Here is a 20,135-nt window from a genome sequence, read left to right as displayed (position 1 = left end):
TGCGACCAGAGGTTAGCCAGATGATTAAGAATCATCTGATCTTTTGGCAAGCTAAGCCGATTGATGAGGTGCTACAGTATGCGAAATACTGCAGTGACGAAATTGAGTTGAAGCAGAAAAAGTTTAAAGAAAAGGTGATGGTGATGCAGATAAGGGCTGCACAGGCAGGAATACAGGGAAATTGAGTTCAACAGATGATACAGCAGCAACCGCAGATGAACGGTGTGTTTCAGACCCAACCGAGGGGTCGAGGTCGAGGGTTTGTGAATCGCGGTTCAGACCTGAATACGGTTGTAATTCAAAATGATGGGCAAGGGGCGAAAAAGATATCACCATGTCACGCATGCGGGGGCATGGGGCATTGGAAACGGGAGTGCCCGAATATGGTACAGGATGGTGGTAATCAGCAAGGTACTAATGTTGGTGCATTACAAAATTCACGAGGTCCGAAAATAAGACATCAGAACCCGAACTTCCAGAACAATCCGGTGCAAATGCAAGGGGTACAGCCCATGCAGCAGATGCAAATGCCTCATTTTCAGTCAATACAATTACAGCCAGTACAGCAGCAGATTCCTATGGTGCCTAGACCGCAAATGCAATTACCAATGACCCCAATGGGACAGCAACAGGTGATGCTTCCTCAGCAGGTCACAGGCCAGGTAACAAATCACAACAATGCTGTACAACAATTCCCATTACGAGGTGAAAATGAAGACTGGTCAGATGATAGCTCGGACAGTGAAGAGTGCAGGCTTGCAGCATCTTTAGAGGTGGATCAGAGAGGCCCATATGTAGAGGGAAAGGTGATTGGATATAAGGTTTCATTTCTGGTTGACACAGGAGCCACACGTTCCACAGTCAGAAGCGCAGAAGTTCCAAGATTGCCTCTGTCAGGACGTACCATAAGAGTGGTCGGAGTAGCAAATCAGTATTTGACTAACCCGATTACAGATCCAGTGCAGGTTGAGATTGGCAACTTCCAGGGGCTACATAGGTTTGTAGTTTGTGATTCGAGTCCAGTATCCCTACTGGGAAGAGATTTGTTGTGCAAAACAAAATGTTCGATTACCTGTTCCAATGGCGGAATTGAAGTACAGACAAATAGTGACGATGAAGGTGACGAAAGTCAGCTTTTAGAGGAAGCAACGGGAACAAATGAAGATTACCCTCTAATTACTTTGTTCCCAATGCACACTCTGATCGATATACCTGTCGAATTACAAGGGACAGTGACAGAGAAAGTATGGGACTTGACTGGGAAAGAAGTAGGATTAATGAAAGGGGTGGAACCAGTTAAAGTTCAGATAAAACCAAATTCAGTGTTCCCTCAAGTGCCACAATACCACATGACCCAAGATGTTCTTATTAAAGTATCACAAATAATCGCAACCTTTCTCAGGCAGGGAGTTCTGAAAGAGGTCTTGAGCAGTCCATGTAACTCTCCAATAATGGGATTAAAGAAACCCTGTGGAAAAGTTCGAATTGTGCAAGATTTGAGAAAAATAAATGAAATTGTGATAAAATGTTGCCCTGTGGTGCCCAACCCAGCAGTCATCATGTTTCAGGTCCCCTGTGATGCTGAATGGTTTACCGTAGTAGACCTATCACAAGCTTTCTTTTCAGTACCTCTCCATGAGGATAGCCAATTTTTGTTCAGTTTCAAATTCCTGGATAAGGTGTACAGTTGGTGCAGAATTCCTCAGGGGTTTTCTGAGTCACCGTCCATCTTCAATCAGATATTGAAGAAGGATCTGGAGCCACTGGTGCTGCCTTTTAATTCAACTCTTGTGCAGTACATTGATGATTTGCTAATTGCATCCAAAACAAGAGACAGTTGTAAATATGATACAATTGCATTACTAAATCATCTGGGAAAGAATGGACACAAGATATCACCCAGAAAATTACAATACTGTCAGAAGGAGGTGAAATACTTAGGACATTTGATTGGGAAAGGTTGCAGGAGAATATCAAAAGAAAGAATAACAGCTGGTTTGCAAATGAACCCCCCAACAACAAAAATAGATGTCAGGATGTTTCTAGGAATGGTGGGCTACTGTCGCCAGTGGATACCCAACTTCCCGATCATTTCAAAGCCATTAATAAAACTGCCAGGAAAAGAAATCAAGGATGAACCATACACTATAACATTGTCAAAAGAAGAGCTTGAGTCATTTGTGGAACTGAGAGAATGCATGTGCAGAGCCCCAGCACTAGGAATGCCAGATTACGAGAAACCTTTTCTGTTGTTTTGTCATGAACGTGATGCTTGTTCTTTGTCTGTCTTAACACAGGTCCACGGAGATGCAAATCGCCCTGTAGCATATTTTTCAGCTACCTTGGATCCTGTCGCAGCAGCCTTACCGGGCTGTTTGCGTGCAGTCGCAGCAGTTGGTCAGAGCCTTATACAATGTGAAGACATAGTCATGGGATACCCTCTAACAGTAATGGTTCCACATTCAGTTGAAATACTGTTGACTCGAACTAAGACTCAGCACATGACAAATGCACGTCTCACTAGGTATGAGACGATCATACTGGGGTCACCAAATGTAACACTTAAAAGGTGCAGTGTATTGAACCCAGCAACTCTACTTCCTAATGAGAATGTTGAAACCAAAAATGAGGAAGAATTTGAACATGATTGTCTTGAGGTAACGGAGCTGTGTACCAAACCCCGTCCAGACATACAGAACACCCAGTTAAAAGAAAATGATTACATTATGTTCGTTGATGGGTCCTGTCTAAGAGATTCTACTGGAACACTGAGAGCCGGCTATGCGGTATGTACCATAACTGGTATGTTGAAGCTTCCTGGCTCGAAAAAGTGTTTTCTGCACAAGTGGCAGAATTGATTGCCCTTACAAAGGCATGCCACGCAGCTGTAAATTTGAAAGTCACTATCTATACTGACAGCAGATACGGATTCGGAATTGTACATGATTTTGGCCAACTTTGGTCACAGAGAGGTTTTATGACCTTATCTGGTTCTCCTGTGAAAAATGGTGAACAAATAAAGGATTTGTTACATGCGATTCAGTTACCTCTTGAAATTGCCGTGGTGAAATGCAGTGCTCATGTTAGATCACAAGATTTTGTGTCCATGGGAAACGGTTATGCAGATCAAGTCGCAAGATTTTGCGCATTGAACTGTATATCATTCAAGGAAGAATGGGAATTGTTACCGCAAACCGAAAATGACCCATGTTTGAACTTTGCATTCCGGGTGGTTGACACATTAGGGGCCAGATGTAGCAACTTGGCAATTTGCGACTTGCAAATTGAGAGTCCCTGCGACAAGCAAATTTGCAAGTCGCAAATTGCTATGCAGTACGGTGTCTCAGACACCGACTGCAACTCGCAATGGGGTCGCAATGACCCACCTCATCAATATTCATGAGGTGGGTCGCAAATTGCGGCCCCATTGCGAGTATAGGCACTCGCTAACATGGAGGCCTGCTGACGTCAGCAGGCCTCCATGTTCGTGACTGCTTTTTAAATAAAGCAGTTTTTTTTTTTTAAGTGTGGCCCGTTTTCCTTAAAGGAAAACGAGCTGCACTTAAAAAAAAAACGAAACCTTTAGTTTCGGTATTTTTTCAGGGCAGGGAGTGGTCCCTTGGACCACTCCCTGCCCTGAAAAAATATTTTTGGGTCCATTCACAAAGTGGAAGGGGTCCCATGGGGACCCCTTCCAATTTGCGAGTGGGTTACCATCCACTTGAAGTGGATGGTAACTGCGACTCCATTTGCGACCGCGTACGCGGTCGCAAATGGAATTGCATCCCACTGCGAGTCGCAAATAGGAAGGGAACACCCCTTCCTATTTGCGAGTCGGAAATGCATTTTGCGAATCGGAGCCGACTCGCAAAATGCATTTCTGAATAGCAAAGTGGCTTTTGCGCCTCGCAAACGGCGATTTTCGCCGTTTGCGAGGCGCAAACACTTTGCTACATCTGGCCCTAGATGAGCTAAAGACATTACAAAGCCATGTAAGCAAAGAAGAAAAACGCTCTTGGCAAAGAATGCAATGTGTACAAAGAACCGATGATCTATGGGTTTCAGAAGAAGGGAAACTAGTTTTGCCAAACAGCCTTTTATCCCAATTTGCCAGGCTCTATCATGGACAGGCTCACCTGGGAAGGGATGCCATGATTAGATCATTCAAAATTGATTGGTTTAACCCGAAATTCAGACATGCCGCAGAAATTACTTATCACAGATGCATCATCTGTCATCAGATGAATGCAGGAAAAGGGACCGTGGTGACTTTGAGCCACATTGGAAGAGCTGGAGGTCCATTTAACAAAATGCAAATGGATTTCATTGAAATGCCTGTTTGTGGAGGACTGAAGTATGTGTTGGTGATTGTGTGTGTCTTCAGTCATTGGATTGAGGCATATCCCACACGTAGAAATGACAGTCTTACAGTAGCAAAACTACTACTTAGGGAACTGATACCAAGATTCGGGTTTCCGGTTTCTATAGAATCAGATAGGGGTAGACACTTCGACAATGAGGTGATCAAACTCTTGTGTGCTGCACTTGACATCGAGCAAAAGCTGCAATGTAGCTACCACCCTGAAGCATCAGGACTAGTAGAACAAATGAATGGTACTTTAAAATCAAGAATGGCAAAAATGTGCGCAGCAACTAACATGAAGTGGCCAGACGCCTTGCCTCTAGTACTGAGGTCAATGAGAAACACCCCAGACAAGAAAACGGGACTGTCCCCCCATGAAATCATCATGAGTAGAGCTATGAGATTACCAGCAGTACCTGCAAATGCGCTAGTGAATATTACAGATGATATGGTGTTGGATTACTGCAAAGGTTTGGCTGATGTGATTCGCTCTTTCTCTCACCAGGTGGAAGCTAACACGTTGCCACCGATTGGCGATCCAGGCCATTCTCTGCAAGCTGGTGACTGGGTCGTTGTCAAGAAGCACGTGAGAAAATCGTGTCTAGAACCACGTTGGAAAGGGCCGTATCAAATAATCTTGACGACTACTACTGCTGTAAAGTGTGCTGGAGTTCCCAACTGGATACATGCTAGTCACACAAAAAAGGTGACGTGCCCTGTTGAAGAGGAACTTGACGATCCCGGCACAACAACTTCAGAAAGAGAAGTCTCAGGGCAAGAAAACAGTCAAGAAGGAACCAAGACTACCGGAGGGTCCACTAAGAACAGCCTTGTCCCTCTAACAGTCAATGAGTTCGAGAGAGGTGATAGAGTGCCTATCTCAGTAGAGGCGGCAGGAGAATTAAATCAAGAAGAAGTTCTCCCAGACATAGATAAATACGGGTTAGAACTCGAACCCGGCACAGAAGAAGAACAAGAAGGAGAAATTGTAGAGAGAGATCAAAACGCATCGGAGTGTCCTGAGTCAGCTGCAGGTCCATCAAGAGAAAACACCATATCACAAGAGGAGGGTGCTGTCCAGGGTTCTGAACAAACACATCAAGAGCAAACACATAAAGGTGACAATTGGCCAGATAAATCACTGTTCAAGATAAGGAACGTATCAAACGACACAATAATAGAAGAGAACGATACCACTCAAGTGGAAGAACTAAGTGAAGGAGAACAACAAGGCGTACGAAGACTGAAACAAAAAAGAATCGCAAACAGAAGATATACAGGTCCTGAATGGGCGTATGCCACAACATCGGAATGGCAACAAGAATTTCTAGCCTTCTGTTTTGATCGAGAAGTACCAGGTCAATACTACGGAACTTGAGCAAATCTGAGGAAAATTTTGAATTAAATCTGAAACTGAAAATCGGAAAGAAAAAGAGGCTTTATGAATTACCTAATGTGACACTAGAACCGGATTTGACTATTGAAAAAAAAAAAAACTTGATTACGACAAGCTGCTAACCGGATTTGACAAGATAGGGTCCTGGAGTGAGTGAAGACGCTGAAAATAAATGCAGAAAGCCAGAGAGTTCGAACTATCCTCTAATTGATTGCTGCTCTACTGTCTGGTTCTATACAAACATGGCTTATAATGGAGGTAGTAGCAAGGGAAGTAAAGTTTGTGGTTGGCTAGGACTTATAATAGGTGTTTTGTGCGCAGTGATAATTGTGGGATTGATTGTAGGAATGCCATGGATAGAGAAAGAAACTATTAACGCTACTTTAAAACCTGAGACTACCACACTAACACCATGGGAAAGATTTGAGCAGGATGCAAGACATATGCATGAGGGATCTAATGCAAAAGGGGAACTTTCTACTAATGTCTTCTATCGCTTACTAAATGAGTATGTGGAAACTATGGATGCGAAAGATTGTTATGTATGTACTAAAATTCCTTCATCTGTGTAGGAGGGAGTTACATATCATAGCCTCCCTCTTACTTACGGGATTAGTTGTAGCTTGCTATTAACGAGATTCTATAATCAAGAACATGTGCAATATTTCTATTCAAACTTGGATGTTTTGTTTTCTTTTGTACCTGTGATTGAATTTTTAAACGAATTAGCTAAAGAACATGATATAAAAATAGTTAGGGGTTTCTTTGAGCCGACGCTTACATTTGGGACTGCTTATGCACATCGTAATAATTTAACTTGCTTACTATCGCCTGTAGAGAAAAGCTTTTCAGATCACACAGATGATAGACGCATAGCATTAAAAGAAAGATTTGGAAAAAGTATTAGAGAAACGCACATACGCAAATGATTATGCTTATACTGCAATCAAGACACAAGGCAAATTAGCTATAGACGCATTACATGTAGGTAGGCTTTGCATATATAGGCCAAAATCTGAACAAGATAAATTGTTTGTGGGAACAAGTGAATGTAGGCATGTGTTTTTATTTCAGAGTAAATGGACCTTTATGCTAAATGGACAAGATCCAGCGATTCCTGGGATCTATTATATCTGTGGGCTAAATGCTTACTACCGTCTCCCTAGGGGATGGTACGGGACATGTTATTTGGGAATAGTATTCCCAAAGATCTACCAAATTGATGACTTAAAACAGATACCTAAGACGTCTGAATTACAACATCCCAGACAGAAACGAGAATCAGTGGCGGCTGTCATTGGTGACATATTTGGAGCTATAATCCCTTCAGTAGGGGTTATCTTAAACTCTATGAAGATACAGAAGTTGTCTACTATTGTGGATAACATGTTGACGAACTTTACAGGGGCTATACTCCTGATGGATACTGAACTTGCTGCAGAAAGAGCTATGACTCTTCAAAATCGGCTTGCTTTAGACATTCTTTTAGCTAAAAGTGGGGGAGTTTGCAAGATGCTCAATGAGCGTCATTGTTGTTCATTCATTCCAGATAATAGTAAAAAGATTAGAAATATGCTTACTAACCTTACTAGAGATAGTACAGATTTGAAGGATTTGAAAGAACTCGGTGTTTGGGAGAAATTTGGAAAGGGAATTGCCAAAGTGGGGAACTGGTTTACCAACATTTGGAATGGGGTACTTGCAAAAATCTCGATGGGTTTATTAATTGTTTTGGTCTGTCTATTAGGATTATGGGGGGCATGCAAAATTAATGACAAAATAAAGAGAAATTGGATTAAAAGAACCAGGAGAAACGAAGAAAGTGAAAGAGAGAAAATGTTTAATGAAATTTGGGAGAGTTCACATAAAGGGCAAGATGTTGAAATGCGTATTATGCGCAAGGTGAAAAATTCAACTGAAAGGTCAAAAGGAAAGGTTTGTGTGATGACGAACGTCATCAGAGGAGAGACTGAGAGAGCGTAGCTTAAATATTACATATGCTAACGTGAAATACTTAACAATGCTGCACATAGAAAACGACAATAATTTAGGGCCAGATGTAGGAAAGTCCCAAATTGCGACTTGCAATTTGCGAGTCCCTGCGACTCGCAAATTGCAAGTCGCAATTTGGGATGCAGAAAGGTGTCTCAGACACCTTCTGCAAGTCGCTATGGGGTCGCAAAGACCCACCTCATTAATATTAATGAGGTGGGTCGCAATTTGCGACCCCATAGCGACTCAGGGCACTCACGGGGATGGAGGCCTGCTGGGAACAGCAGACCTCCATGTCTGTGACTGCTTTTAAATAAAGCAGTTTTTTTTTTTCAAAGTGCAACCCGTTTTCCTTAAAGGAAAACGAGCTGCACTTTGAAAAATAAACCGAAACCTTTTGTTTCGGTATTTTTCAGGGCAGGTAGTGGTCCATTGGACCACTGCCTGCTCTGAAAAATTATTTTTAGGTCCAGTCACAAAGGGGAAGGGGTCCCATGGGGACCCCTTCCCGTTTGCGACTGGGTTACCATCCACTTCAAGTGGATGGTAACTGCGAGTCCATTTGCGACCGCTTTCGCGGTCGCAAATGGAATTGCATACCATTGCGACTCGCAAATGGGAAGGGAACACCCCTTCCTATTTGCGACTCGGAAATGCATTTTGCGAGTCGGTGCCGACTCGCAAAATGCATTTCTACATAGCAAAGACGCATTTGCGACTCGCAAACGGCGATTTTCGCCGTTTGCGAGCCGCAAAGTCTTTGCTACATCTGGCCCTTAGTTATTTGCTTAACGTACATTTGAATCATGATCATGATTATGATAAACTGAACTAATGACAATAATGAGTAAACTTGTTTATGATATGATTAATCAAACTTATATTAGTATTTACGATATTACATTGAAAATTCTATAGGCCTTAAGTTAGCGTGAGTCGAAGTTTTAGCCGAATAACTCTCATATTAAAGCATATTTTTCAGTTTTTCCAGTGTGCTGACTCGTAAAAGTCCATGACCCAGCATGTGTTCTTTTCCTTTGTTTTATGTTGCAAGATTTGCCCTGTTCTCATCCGCATGCTAGCTGCCTTAGTATAAGTTTATACGTTTTTGAAACAAAAGTAAAAAAAATTCAAGGACATTCAATCACAGACTGGAGAACTTTTGACCCAAGAAATGTGCCAAGGAGATGACACCCTCCGGATGTGCCACCTACGAAGACGTCAATTACAAAGACCAATCGAAGCGTTATAAATTATCGTGGGGTGACCATTTGGATGACCTAATGTATAATTTGATAGGCTAAAGATAGTGGGGTAAAGCTATTATCCAATAGAATTTTGGGGGAATGTATTGTGAAAAAGAGATAAAAACTCATGACATAGAAGGGTCATTAGAATTAGGTAGGGAATGATATCGATTGAATCCAGAAACTCTGTCACTCTGTTTGGTGATTTGAGACTTAAACTAAAACCATCCTCATCCATAGACTGCCCCTTTACACTTTTCCTCCTTATGAGGGAAGTGTCCCCTGTCCCTTAGATGAAATAGACTGTCGGCGATCTAACTGATGTCCTGAAGACGAGGACTGATCCTGTATGCTGACTTACCATTGGGAGGGTAATTATGACAATACTATCGTAACTTGTCTGCTTGCTTTTCCTTTCTAGGTACCAACTGCTCTATTTTTAAATAGAGACCTTAGTCAGATGTTTTCCAAATTCGTGTTCAAATTGTTTTGCATGAAGTCCAACATGCTGATGCTAATTAGTGGTTAGGCTAGGTGATCACTTTGACTGACACAAATAGACGTGACTGACATTGTGCTATGCTGAACTGAAACATATATGATATTCTATGCTCTCTGATCTATGTGTATCTTAGGTTGGTGCTCTTATGTTTGTGATCTTCGCATTGTCAAAATCTTATCACATTTGCCATATCGTGACTATGCTCTTTTTCTTCTTGGTTTTGAGATTAGTACTCTTGCTATTAGATTGTAATCAATAGGGAATAAAATTCACAAAACTCCAATAAAGATGTGGTTATTCATGACTGAAAGGTCATGGTTGCACCAACAGTTTAATCAATGTCCAAAGTAAAGTATATTGTGGTGATATATGTTGATAACGTCATTGACATATTGCTTGACATATTGATCAGTTATCGCGTTCTCCGGTGTCTAACCACTAGGTCAAAAGATTCATCGGCCTAAAACGAGTCCAGATGTGTAGAAGATTAACATAAAAGGACGCGTTTACACATGCATCATGTAAACATGACATGAATGAGCACACACACACTAATTGTAAGACAGATGAGTGTGGAACTTTGAGAGTGCCAGATAGAGATATACAAAGTGTGCCATTAGACAATTCAGCATCTGGACATATTAAATGTGGCTGCCCATTAATTGTATCTCGCACTCTTCCCAAGTGATAGTAATTACAGCCAATTGTTCTGGAGATCACAGCTCTGATTAGCAAGTCACCGTCATTGCTGGATACCAGTTTCTGGAAAGACTCACGCTTCTCTACTGTATTCTGCATGAACCACAGTATTTTATTTTATTTTTATCATTAGGACTTAATATGATGCTTTTAGGGATGCAGTTGTGTACGTTTTTTTCAAATCCATGCAAGTCAGGCAGGTTGACTATTTTTTTCAATGCTTCGATTATTTTGTTTAGATACCACAGCTTGTGGTTTGTCACAGTGTGTTTAGTTTTGAGAGATGGGTCACTCTCCTTAGCAACAATGGTTAGAGTTAAGTGCCGATCTGCAGGCCCGATTTTAATATCACATAATAATTATTTACTTTCTTGGTTGGACATATGACATATTGAACAGGAATGAGCAGATATAAACTGCTCATAGACAGATGTAGAAGGCAGTAGTGCAGAATATGTTTAGAAAAATGTCTCTGGGTCCTGTGATGTTTTTTAAGGAGTATCTCTCTTACCTTGGTGACACATTTCTGAAATGAGGGGGACGTCACCCTTTGCATTTGTACACACGAGCATAATGTCAATAAATGTCCCTGTGCCAGACTGTACAGATTAACCCATTATCAGTGCAATTGTCACAGACATTTCTGAATGTCATTGATTGGTCTGGCGCCACAGCAAAATAGCAACTATCAGTTGGACCTAAAAGATGAAGCAATGGGCCATTTTTTTTTTGTTTTTTATTAGCCAGTCAGTGGAAAGATTATTTGCGTACATACCAGTGAATTGACGGGTTGCAAAAAAGCAGCATAGGAAATAAGTTTAAAGTTTGCTAAATGCGTGTGATAACTTTTTAAATAATACAGCATCGCCATGTTATGTGTGAGATGATGAAAATGATTTCATAAATTCACTTTTGTGACACAAACCAGCAGTTCTGAGCACTGAAGTGTTTCTAAATGCCACTGATGGGAACACGTTACTTCTCCTAGCAGCCTTTAGCCATCAGCATTCAATTATGTTGTGACCTTCTCCCAACTTCTGCAGGTGAAATGAATTACACATCCTGTCAAAATGCGGACCATTTTCATTGTCTTTAATATATTTCAAGATAAACAAGGCATATAAAATACACAAAAACATTTACTGTAAGTATAGCCTTTTGGGAAGTAGAGTGCATTGATGTATGTGAGGGTTGTGCATAACCCATCAGTAAAAATAATAATTACCATTCATGATGTGCTTTCAGGATAGATGCTGTTTGTAAATGTGAGTCAGATATTCATTTTTTAAACCCGTATGAATTAAATTTTCTTTTCGGAAAATGTATTACACATGCGTTAGGACTTGCATTTTAATTCACAATTATCTAACGTCCACACATCGAAATCAAGTCTTCTCACCCATCCCTCCCTCCCTCCTTTCCTCCCTTCCTTCCTTCTCTTCATTCGTACCTCCCTTTAAATGTTTCGCACCACGTTTCACCCTACCTTCTCCCTCATGTCCATAATTTACCAATTCTTCACACCCTTTGACCCTTCCTTTCTTCCCATCTTCCTTCCTTTCCTTTGTTTCCTTTCATCCTCATTTCGTGTTTTACACTTACTGAAATTATATAAAAATGGAACATACTATATTTAAATTAAATGTTTTAACCCTTAACGCACGAGTACCAGTTAATCATTACCTGGTGTAGCTGCTAAGAGACCGACTATATATCTAAAGCACTCATTTATTCTAGAGGACATCATGATTTAGGCCAATAGTCCAAATCGTGTATCTCCTTTCAACCTTAATAGACATATAACAAACAATTGTTTATGAGCCTAACATCCACATTTAACGTCTTTTTAGTAGGGACAACCATCTCTTGCACTGCTGGGATTGTTAAATGAATTGTTTGTTTCCATTTTACCAAACCATGGGAGGTGTAGGTCAATGAAGTCAAAATCCATTCATAAAGCAAAACTATGACAGACTGGAGAGTCCGTACCTATACATTTCACTCCTGTCCGTACAATAGGGAGCATTTAGTATAAAAATCCTGGCATTGAGAAAGCCTATAATACGGTGGAGGATTATTATGATTATCATTAGTAGTAGTGGTGCTATTATTGTAACTATTTGTATTATTGTTTTCCTAATTATTGGTGTTGTTGTTGTTTTTATTATTATCATTATTATTGTTTTTATATTATTATTAGCAAAAGTATCAGTAGTATCAGTAGAATTAATATTTTTAAAATTGAAAAGAATTAATGTTTACCCAGAAAATATGAAAATTAATTGAACATCTGGGCATAAAAGAACACGTACATACATCTTGATTCACCGGTTCAAGAATGACTTAGCTTCGAGTAAGGCAATGCAGAAAAATTATATCCAGTAATTTAATGCTTCAATAACATTAAATTGAAAAAATGCATCCATTCCAATTAATATACGGTTACAGACAACATATCTCTCTCTGTAGTGTTCTTTGGCATTGATAGACTTCTTAGCTGGGAATGTTACATATGGGCTAAGCTAATTTCCAGACAACACTGGCTTAATAGAAGCATTACCAAGGCAAGAATTTTACGTTATCATCAGTAATAGATCACCAATGAACAATATACCCTAACTAAGGGGAACAGTTGAACATTGATATTATGTAAAACCTGTGTATTTACTGGGATTAAACGCAGAATAGGAACATCATTGCAAGTTATTTGCTGAAGAAAAACACGATCAAAAGAGAGTGGCTCACACTGAGATTTGCAATCCATTGTTATGTAATAATTGTGCCCTCGTCAACATGAATAATTCACCAGGGTCCAAAATGAAAAATTAAACATAATTGTTGTGCAAAAGTGTAGTTGGAATGTGGATATATGGCCATGTTTTCTAAAAATAGTGCATTGACTATATATGATACGTTTAAGAATTTTCTTCAGATATTTCTGTTTGATTAATGTACAACGTAATCTTTTAAAAGGCGAAAACCGTATAATGAGCTTAGTACATGAATTCAACCAAATCAATATTATTTTGATAAGATTCTTGGGCATAGTTGCGTGTATAGAAAACAATGAAGGATGTGGCAACATTCACACTGGAGGTCTCACTGGTCTACGGAGAGCCTGGCCAGGCAGTTCGAGTTGGACTGTTTCTATTAGAGTATTGTCAGCCTAATTTGGCTATTGCTGGGTTCAAACAGAGGTGGCATGGTGTGCAAAATAAGAATGATAAGAATGGACTGGATGCAGCCCAACTATTCACCAGTAGCGGAGAATAATTCAAGTATTCCATCCATCACTTTTTTGGTATACTTTAGTTCTTCCTCAATTCGAACAGAATATTGCTTGATGATGTGTGTTACATGTTAAATGGTCCAGTAACACCCAATGAAATAAACATCAAATAAGGCAGCACACATACAGGTGTGCACCTTATACAATTTTTATCGGGTGGTGGTCATTTGTGGCCCTATTGCACTCTGGTGCTTACAGTATATTGGCAATACTGAGGCAGTAAAATGTAAACCATGAACTTCAGTTAGCAGAATGGATGTACACCACACATCATGTGACACAATACACAGCCGTATCTATACTATTGGTGGAGTCCCTGTACAATGAAATATCTCTAAAAGGACTCGGTGGTCAAGCAGTGGCTTTTCTCAAGGAGAAACATAGTGCTAGAGTTCCACTGTCAAAGTGTGACTTCCAAAATGTTGTAGGTGGAGATGGAAAAAAATGACACTGGGACCTATGATAGAGACAGGTAAGATTTATAATCTAGATTTGAGCTGAGGCTATGTGGCTCTGTTACAAAAAGATTTCAGAGAGAAACTGGTTTCAATAATGTGAACATTTGTTGAACTTCACTTAGCTTTACTGTTAGGAATGGGGTCATTGGTTGGCAGTCAGGTTACCCCCTGTCCAAGCAAGGACCCTCACTCTAGTCAGGGTAAGTCACACACAATCCAAATTATCCTGTGCCCACCCTCTGGTAGCTTGGCACTGAGCAGTCAGGCTTAACTTAGAAGGCAATGTGTAAAGTATTTGTGCAATAAATCATGCAATAACACAGTAGAAGACCACAAAAATATACCACAGAGTGTTTAGAAAAATATATAATATTTATCTGAAAATATACAGGTCAAAACGATTAAGACGCAATAAGTATATTTTGAAATACCCTTTGAAAATAATATAAAGTATCTTTAGTCTCTTAAAAGCAACAAGTGTCTCTTGCAAGCACAAAGTACCTGGTTTGCAAACAAAATCTCCACAAGGAACCGCAGAGAAGGAGTTGCGTGGAAAACAGGGAGGTGTGCGCCTGTTAGAAATGGGGTCTTTGGTTGGCAGTCAGGTTACCCCCTGTACAAGCAAGGACCCTCACTCTAGTCAGGGTAAGTCACACACAATCCAAATTATCCTGTGCCCACCCTCTGGTAGCTTGGCACTGAGCAGTCAGGCTTAACTTAGAAGGCAATGTGTAAAGTATTTGTGCAATAAATCATACAATAACACAATATAGCACCACAAAAATACACCACACAGTGTTAAGAAAAATATGTAATATTTATCTGGATATTTGCAGGTCAAAATGATCAAAGATGCAATAAGAAAATGAAAGATATCACTGAAAAGTGATATAAAGGCCCTCATTACAACTTTGGCGGGCAGAAGTTGTAACAGCCGCACTTCCGCAGTAGCCATCACAACATCCCCGCTGGGCCGGCGGGCGGAAACCGAATTTCCGCCCACCGACCCAGCGGGGATGTCGGCCGCAACACGGGAGCTGGCTCCAAATGGAGCCGGTGGTGTTGCAGCGGTGCGACAGGTGCAGTTGCACCCGTGGCACTTTTCACTGTCTGCTATGCAGACAGTGAAAAGGTCCATGGGGCTGTGACAGGGGTCCTGCGACTCCCCTTTCCGCCAGCCTTTTCATGGTGGTTCCTACTGCCATGAAAAGGCTGGTGGGAGGGGGACTCGTAATCCCCTGGGCAATGCTGCAAGCAGCGCTGCCCTCGAGGATTAAGTCCGCCAGGACCAACGTGGCGGTAAATCACCAGTCCCAGCGGTGCGACCGCGGCGCTTCCGCCGCGGTCGTAATACGCAAGTTTGCACCGCCAGCCTGTTGGTGGTGCAAACTCCAAAACAGCCCTGGCGGTCTTTGACCACCAGGGTTGTAATGAGGTCCAAAGTGTCTTAAGTCTTTTAAAAGCAAGCAAAGTCTCTTTCAAGCACACAGTACCTGGTTCGCGTGAAAAATCTCTGCAAAGGGCCACAGAGGAGTAGAAGCGGGGAAACAAAGGGGTGTGCGTCGATTGCTCGAACCCGCACACGGTCGATGCATCGTTTAGTTTCCACGGATGGACGGCTGTGCGTGAATTTCTCACTGCGGGACAGGCTGTGCGTCATTTTTAGCAAGCTGTGCATCAAATTTTCACCCCCAAGGAGTCCAGTTGCAAGAAATAAGTCTTTTTGGTCCTGAGACTTCAGGGAACAGGAGGCAAGCTCTATCCAAGCCCTTGGAGAGCAATTCTTCACCACAGCCAGAGAGCAGCAAGGCAGCAGGGCAACAGCAAGTCAGCAGTCCTTCACAGAAAGCAGTCAGGTGAGTCCTTTGGGCAGCCAGGCAATTCTTCTTGGCAGGATGCAGGTTCTGGTTACAAGTTTCTTCTCCAGGAGGTGTCTGAGGTGGTAGGGCAGAGGCCCTGATTTTATACCCAAATGTGCCTTTGAAGTGGGGGAGACTTCAAAGAGTGTTTTAGTAGTGCACCAGGTCCCATTTCAGTTCAATCCTGTCTGCATGGGTCCTAGTAGGGGGTGTGGCAGTCCTTTGTTTGAGAGCAGGCCCTCCACCCTCCCAGCCCACGAAGACCCATTCATAATGCAGATGCATGCAAGTGAGGCTGAGTATCCTGTGTTTGGGGTGTGTCTGAGTGAATGCACAAGAAGCTGTCAACTAAACCCAGCCAGACGTGGATTGTAAGGCACAGAAAAATTTAAGTACAGAGAAATGCTCACTTTCTAAAAGTGGCATTTCTAAAATAGTAATATTAAGTCCAACTTCACCAGTCTGCAGGATTTTGTATCACCATTCTGGCCATACTAAATATGACCTTCCTACTCCTTTCAGATCAGCAGATACCACTCCAACAATGTGTGAGGGCAGCCCCAATGTTATCCTATGAAGGGAGCAGGCCTCACAGTAGTGTAAAAACGAATGTAGGAGTTTTACACTACCAGGACATGTAAACTACACAGGTACATATCCTGCCTTTTACCCACACAGCACCCTGCCCTAGGGGCTACCTAGGGCAAACATTAGGGGTGACTTATATGTTAAAAAAAAGACGTTTTAGGCTTGGCAAGTACTTTTAAATGCCAAGTCGAATTGGAGGTGAAACTGCACACACAGGCCTTGCAATGGCTGGCCTAAGACATGGTCAGTGCTGCAGGCCCACTAGTAGCATTTAATCTACAGGACCTGGGCACATATACTGCACTTTACTAGGGACTTATAAGTAATTTAAATAAGCCAATTGGGTATGATTAAACGTCATCAAAGTTGAGAAAGGCAGGCATAAAGTTAGGGGTGACCACCCTAAGGCTGTCAGTTCTAACATTTGCCAAGCAGATAGGATTTTTTTTAAAGGTAATGCAAAGTGGTATATTTATCAAACCAACCAATTAGAAATACAGTTAAGAATACTGAACTCAATAGTCCATGTCAGGCTTAAGTAAAACAAAAGCAATGTTAGAACAAATATGTAAAAAAACATGGAAGTTGATTGAAATGATCAATACATCAAAGTGTAATCAAAGTCTCGGTGTTAGAAATGAGGTTTCTGGTTGGTTAGGGTATGCACCTAGGCCAGGCAGAACCCACCCACTCTAGTCAAGGCAAGGGAGTTATACGTCCAAGATAACCCCTGATCACCCCCTTGGTAGCTTGGCACGAGCAGTCAGGGCTAACTCTGAGGCAATGTGTGAAGCGTTTTCACAACACACACAGCACGAGATGCAATATATACTCCACAAAGTAAACACAACACTGAGCTATGTAAAAATAAACTGTATTGCACAAAACATAAGTATACCAAACATTACATGTCAGTAATACTCTGTTACCTTAACAGTTGTCAGAACGTTAAACAGGTAACTGATACTCTGCAAGAATAAGCAGTATTTACATTTAGAACACGTAAGTACTCAGGATTCTGGAATATAAGCAGTAGTCAGGAATTACAGTAAATAAATATATGTACTTGTCATAAACACATCAAAAATATCCATAAAAGGAACATTAGAGAACATATGGCAAACAATAAAAACATATATCCGCATGTCACACCCATAAAAGGATCATCAACACATATATGTGGCATCATAAAAATAGGCAGGGAATATGTAACCCCCCAATGTCCATATCAGAATGACTATGTCCCCAAAAGTACCTGTTGTATGATGAAAGGGCACTCCTAGTGCCAAGAAGGCCAAAATAAGGCCCCTGGTGCCTCAGGGGCTGCCTCGGAGGGCCACTCCGAAGATGGGAGATGGAGGGGGGTGCCATGCACCCCCTCCAGTGTTATAACAGGACCCTCCTCGGGCCCGTGATCTCTGGGCGCCCCCTCTGGGCCTCCACTGGTTCTCCAGAAGGGAGGGGCCACCGCACCAAACATGACAATAGGGGGCATGGCGGTGCGGGGGAGCGTCCGATAAGGCTTCCACCCCACCCGCAAGCGTCAGGGAGATTAGAAACAAAGGTTGCAGCCCCGCTCTCCTCTCGGGGGCTGTAATAATCCTGTGGGTTCCTAAATGCAGCCCTTCTCCCCTTCCTCAGCGGGGTCAGCAGCCTGCGGCTGCATCCTCGTGGTTGGGCTCCCTATGGGGAGACACCGCTCCTTTCTCCTTGTCAGGCCAGGCGTGGTGGTGATGCACCAGAAACAGGTGCTGGTGTGTGCCCTGGGGGCGCTTCTCAGAGCCTGTTTTGCCCCGGGGGCACAGTAGGAGCTGGCTCGTTCCTTTTCACTAATCCAGGGTGCCTCAGGGGTCACAGGGGCAGCACGGCACTCGCACTTTAGGAATGCAGTCTCCCGGGCTGCGGCGGTGATTTGGGAAGCAACGCGCTCACGAGCGCTAAGTCACTCCAAGAAGCCCAGGTCGCTGCATTGTTTTCTTGATGCAAGAAGCGCTCTGAAGTGCTGGGAGGCGAGCTATGAAAGAAAGCGCTTTCAAAAGCGCTGCCCTCAGCGTATGGCTCCAAATTAATGAAGCTGGGGCACTCCTCCTGCTCTGGATAGTTACAGGGGTCAAGGGCCACACCACCGTGCCCCTTGAGAGGGAAGGGAGGGTAGCACAGGGCTACTAGGCCCTAACAGCAGGCCAGCACAAGGGATGCAGATGGTGGCAGTTCATCCTAGTGACCAGGCAGGTCACAGGTCAGTACAGCAGCAGCAGTCTAAAGTGATTCCTGGTGAGTCCATTCAGCAGCGTCCTCTGTCCAGTTCCAAGTAAGTCTCTTCAAGTCCCAAGAATGTCTAACTTGTAGGGAAAATTCCCCTGTACTTATACTCAGTTTTCAATGAGGAGGAGAGGGGTTTCAATCAGTTACAACTGGTACTAGGAGTGTCCCCTCTCTCCTCCAGCACAGGCTCAAAACATCAGTTGGGGGTAAATGACCCTATTGTGCGAGGCCATGGCACAGCCTTTACAAATGCAGGTGTGCCCCGTTTCTCCCTTCTTTCAGCCCAGGAAGACTATTCAGTAAGTTGATGCACCTCTGTGACACTTTCACCCTCCCTGTGTACAGGCTGTCTGAAAAGTATGCACAAAGCTCAACTGTCACTCTGCCCAGACGTTGAGCGGAGTCAAGCTGCAAAACACCAGAGTCATTAGCACAGAGAAATTTCCACTTTTTAGAAGTGGCATTTCTGTAATGATAATAAAAAAATCCAATACCAAACATGCCTACGCTACCCTTCATATATCAGGCAATACCCCTTACACTTAAGGCAGGGCATTTCCAATGCAATCCTATGAGAAGGCAGCACTCACAGCAGTGAGAAACCAAATAGGCCACTACCCGGTCAGGCCACATTACTAGGCCCATGTCCTGCCCTCTACATACATGGCACCCTGCCCATAGGGCTAGCAAGGGCCCTCCTTACAGGTGACTTACATGTAGTAAAAGGGGAGTTCTGGGCCTGGCAAGTAAATTTAGATGCTAGGTCCCTGTGGCAGAAAACTGCACACACGGGCCCTGCGCTAGCAAGCCTGAGACAGGTATAAAAGTCTTCTTCAGTGGGTGGCACAGGCAGCGCTGCAGGCCCAGTAGTAGAATTTAATTTACAGGCTCTGGGTATAGAGATACCACTTTATAAGGGACTTATAGGTAAATTAAATATGCCAATTAGGTATAAGCCAATCATACCAAGTTTACAAGGGAGTGCACATGCACTTTGGTACTGATTCATAACGTCAGCCAACAAGGGTCAGAAAAATAAGGAAGAGAAAGGCAAAAAGTTTGGGGAATTACCCTAAAAGGGCCAGGTCCAACACTGGGTTTCAAAAGAAATGGGATAGAACCATTTGTTGTCTCTGAAGGGTTCAACTATTAATTAGTGAATCCTCACCCTAGGGTTAGAGTGATCATTAGTGCTAGGGTAAGTCAGTTACCTGCATACTGATGGCTGTCTATCTACGTTAACGGCTATCAGTGGTAATGATTTTGGCTATCAGATGTATAGGTTAGCACTACTCTGTAACATTAGCTACAGACTCATTTCAAATGGATTTCTTCTGCTGGGTGCTTTATTACTGGCCACAGAGGCCTCAACCCCTATAAATAAAGTTGCAAAAGGCTGGGGGCATGGCTGAACGCCGCACAAGATGGCGGAAGCTCCGTAGAGATCTGTGCGGTTCTGGCACTCGTGTGCCTGAAC

This window comes from Pleurodeles waltl, chromosome 11 (genome assembly GCF_031143425.1).
Source record: "Pleurodeles waltl isolate 20211129_DDA chromosome 11, aPleWal1.hap1.20221129, whole genome shotgun sequence".
Taxonomy (NCBI): domain Eukaryota; kingdom Metazoa; phylum Chordata; class Amphibia; order Caudata; family Salamandridae; genus Pleurodeles; species Pleurodeles waltl.
This window is presented reverse-complemented; position numbering follows the sequence as displayed.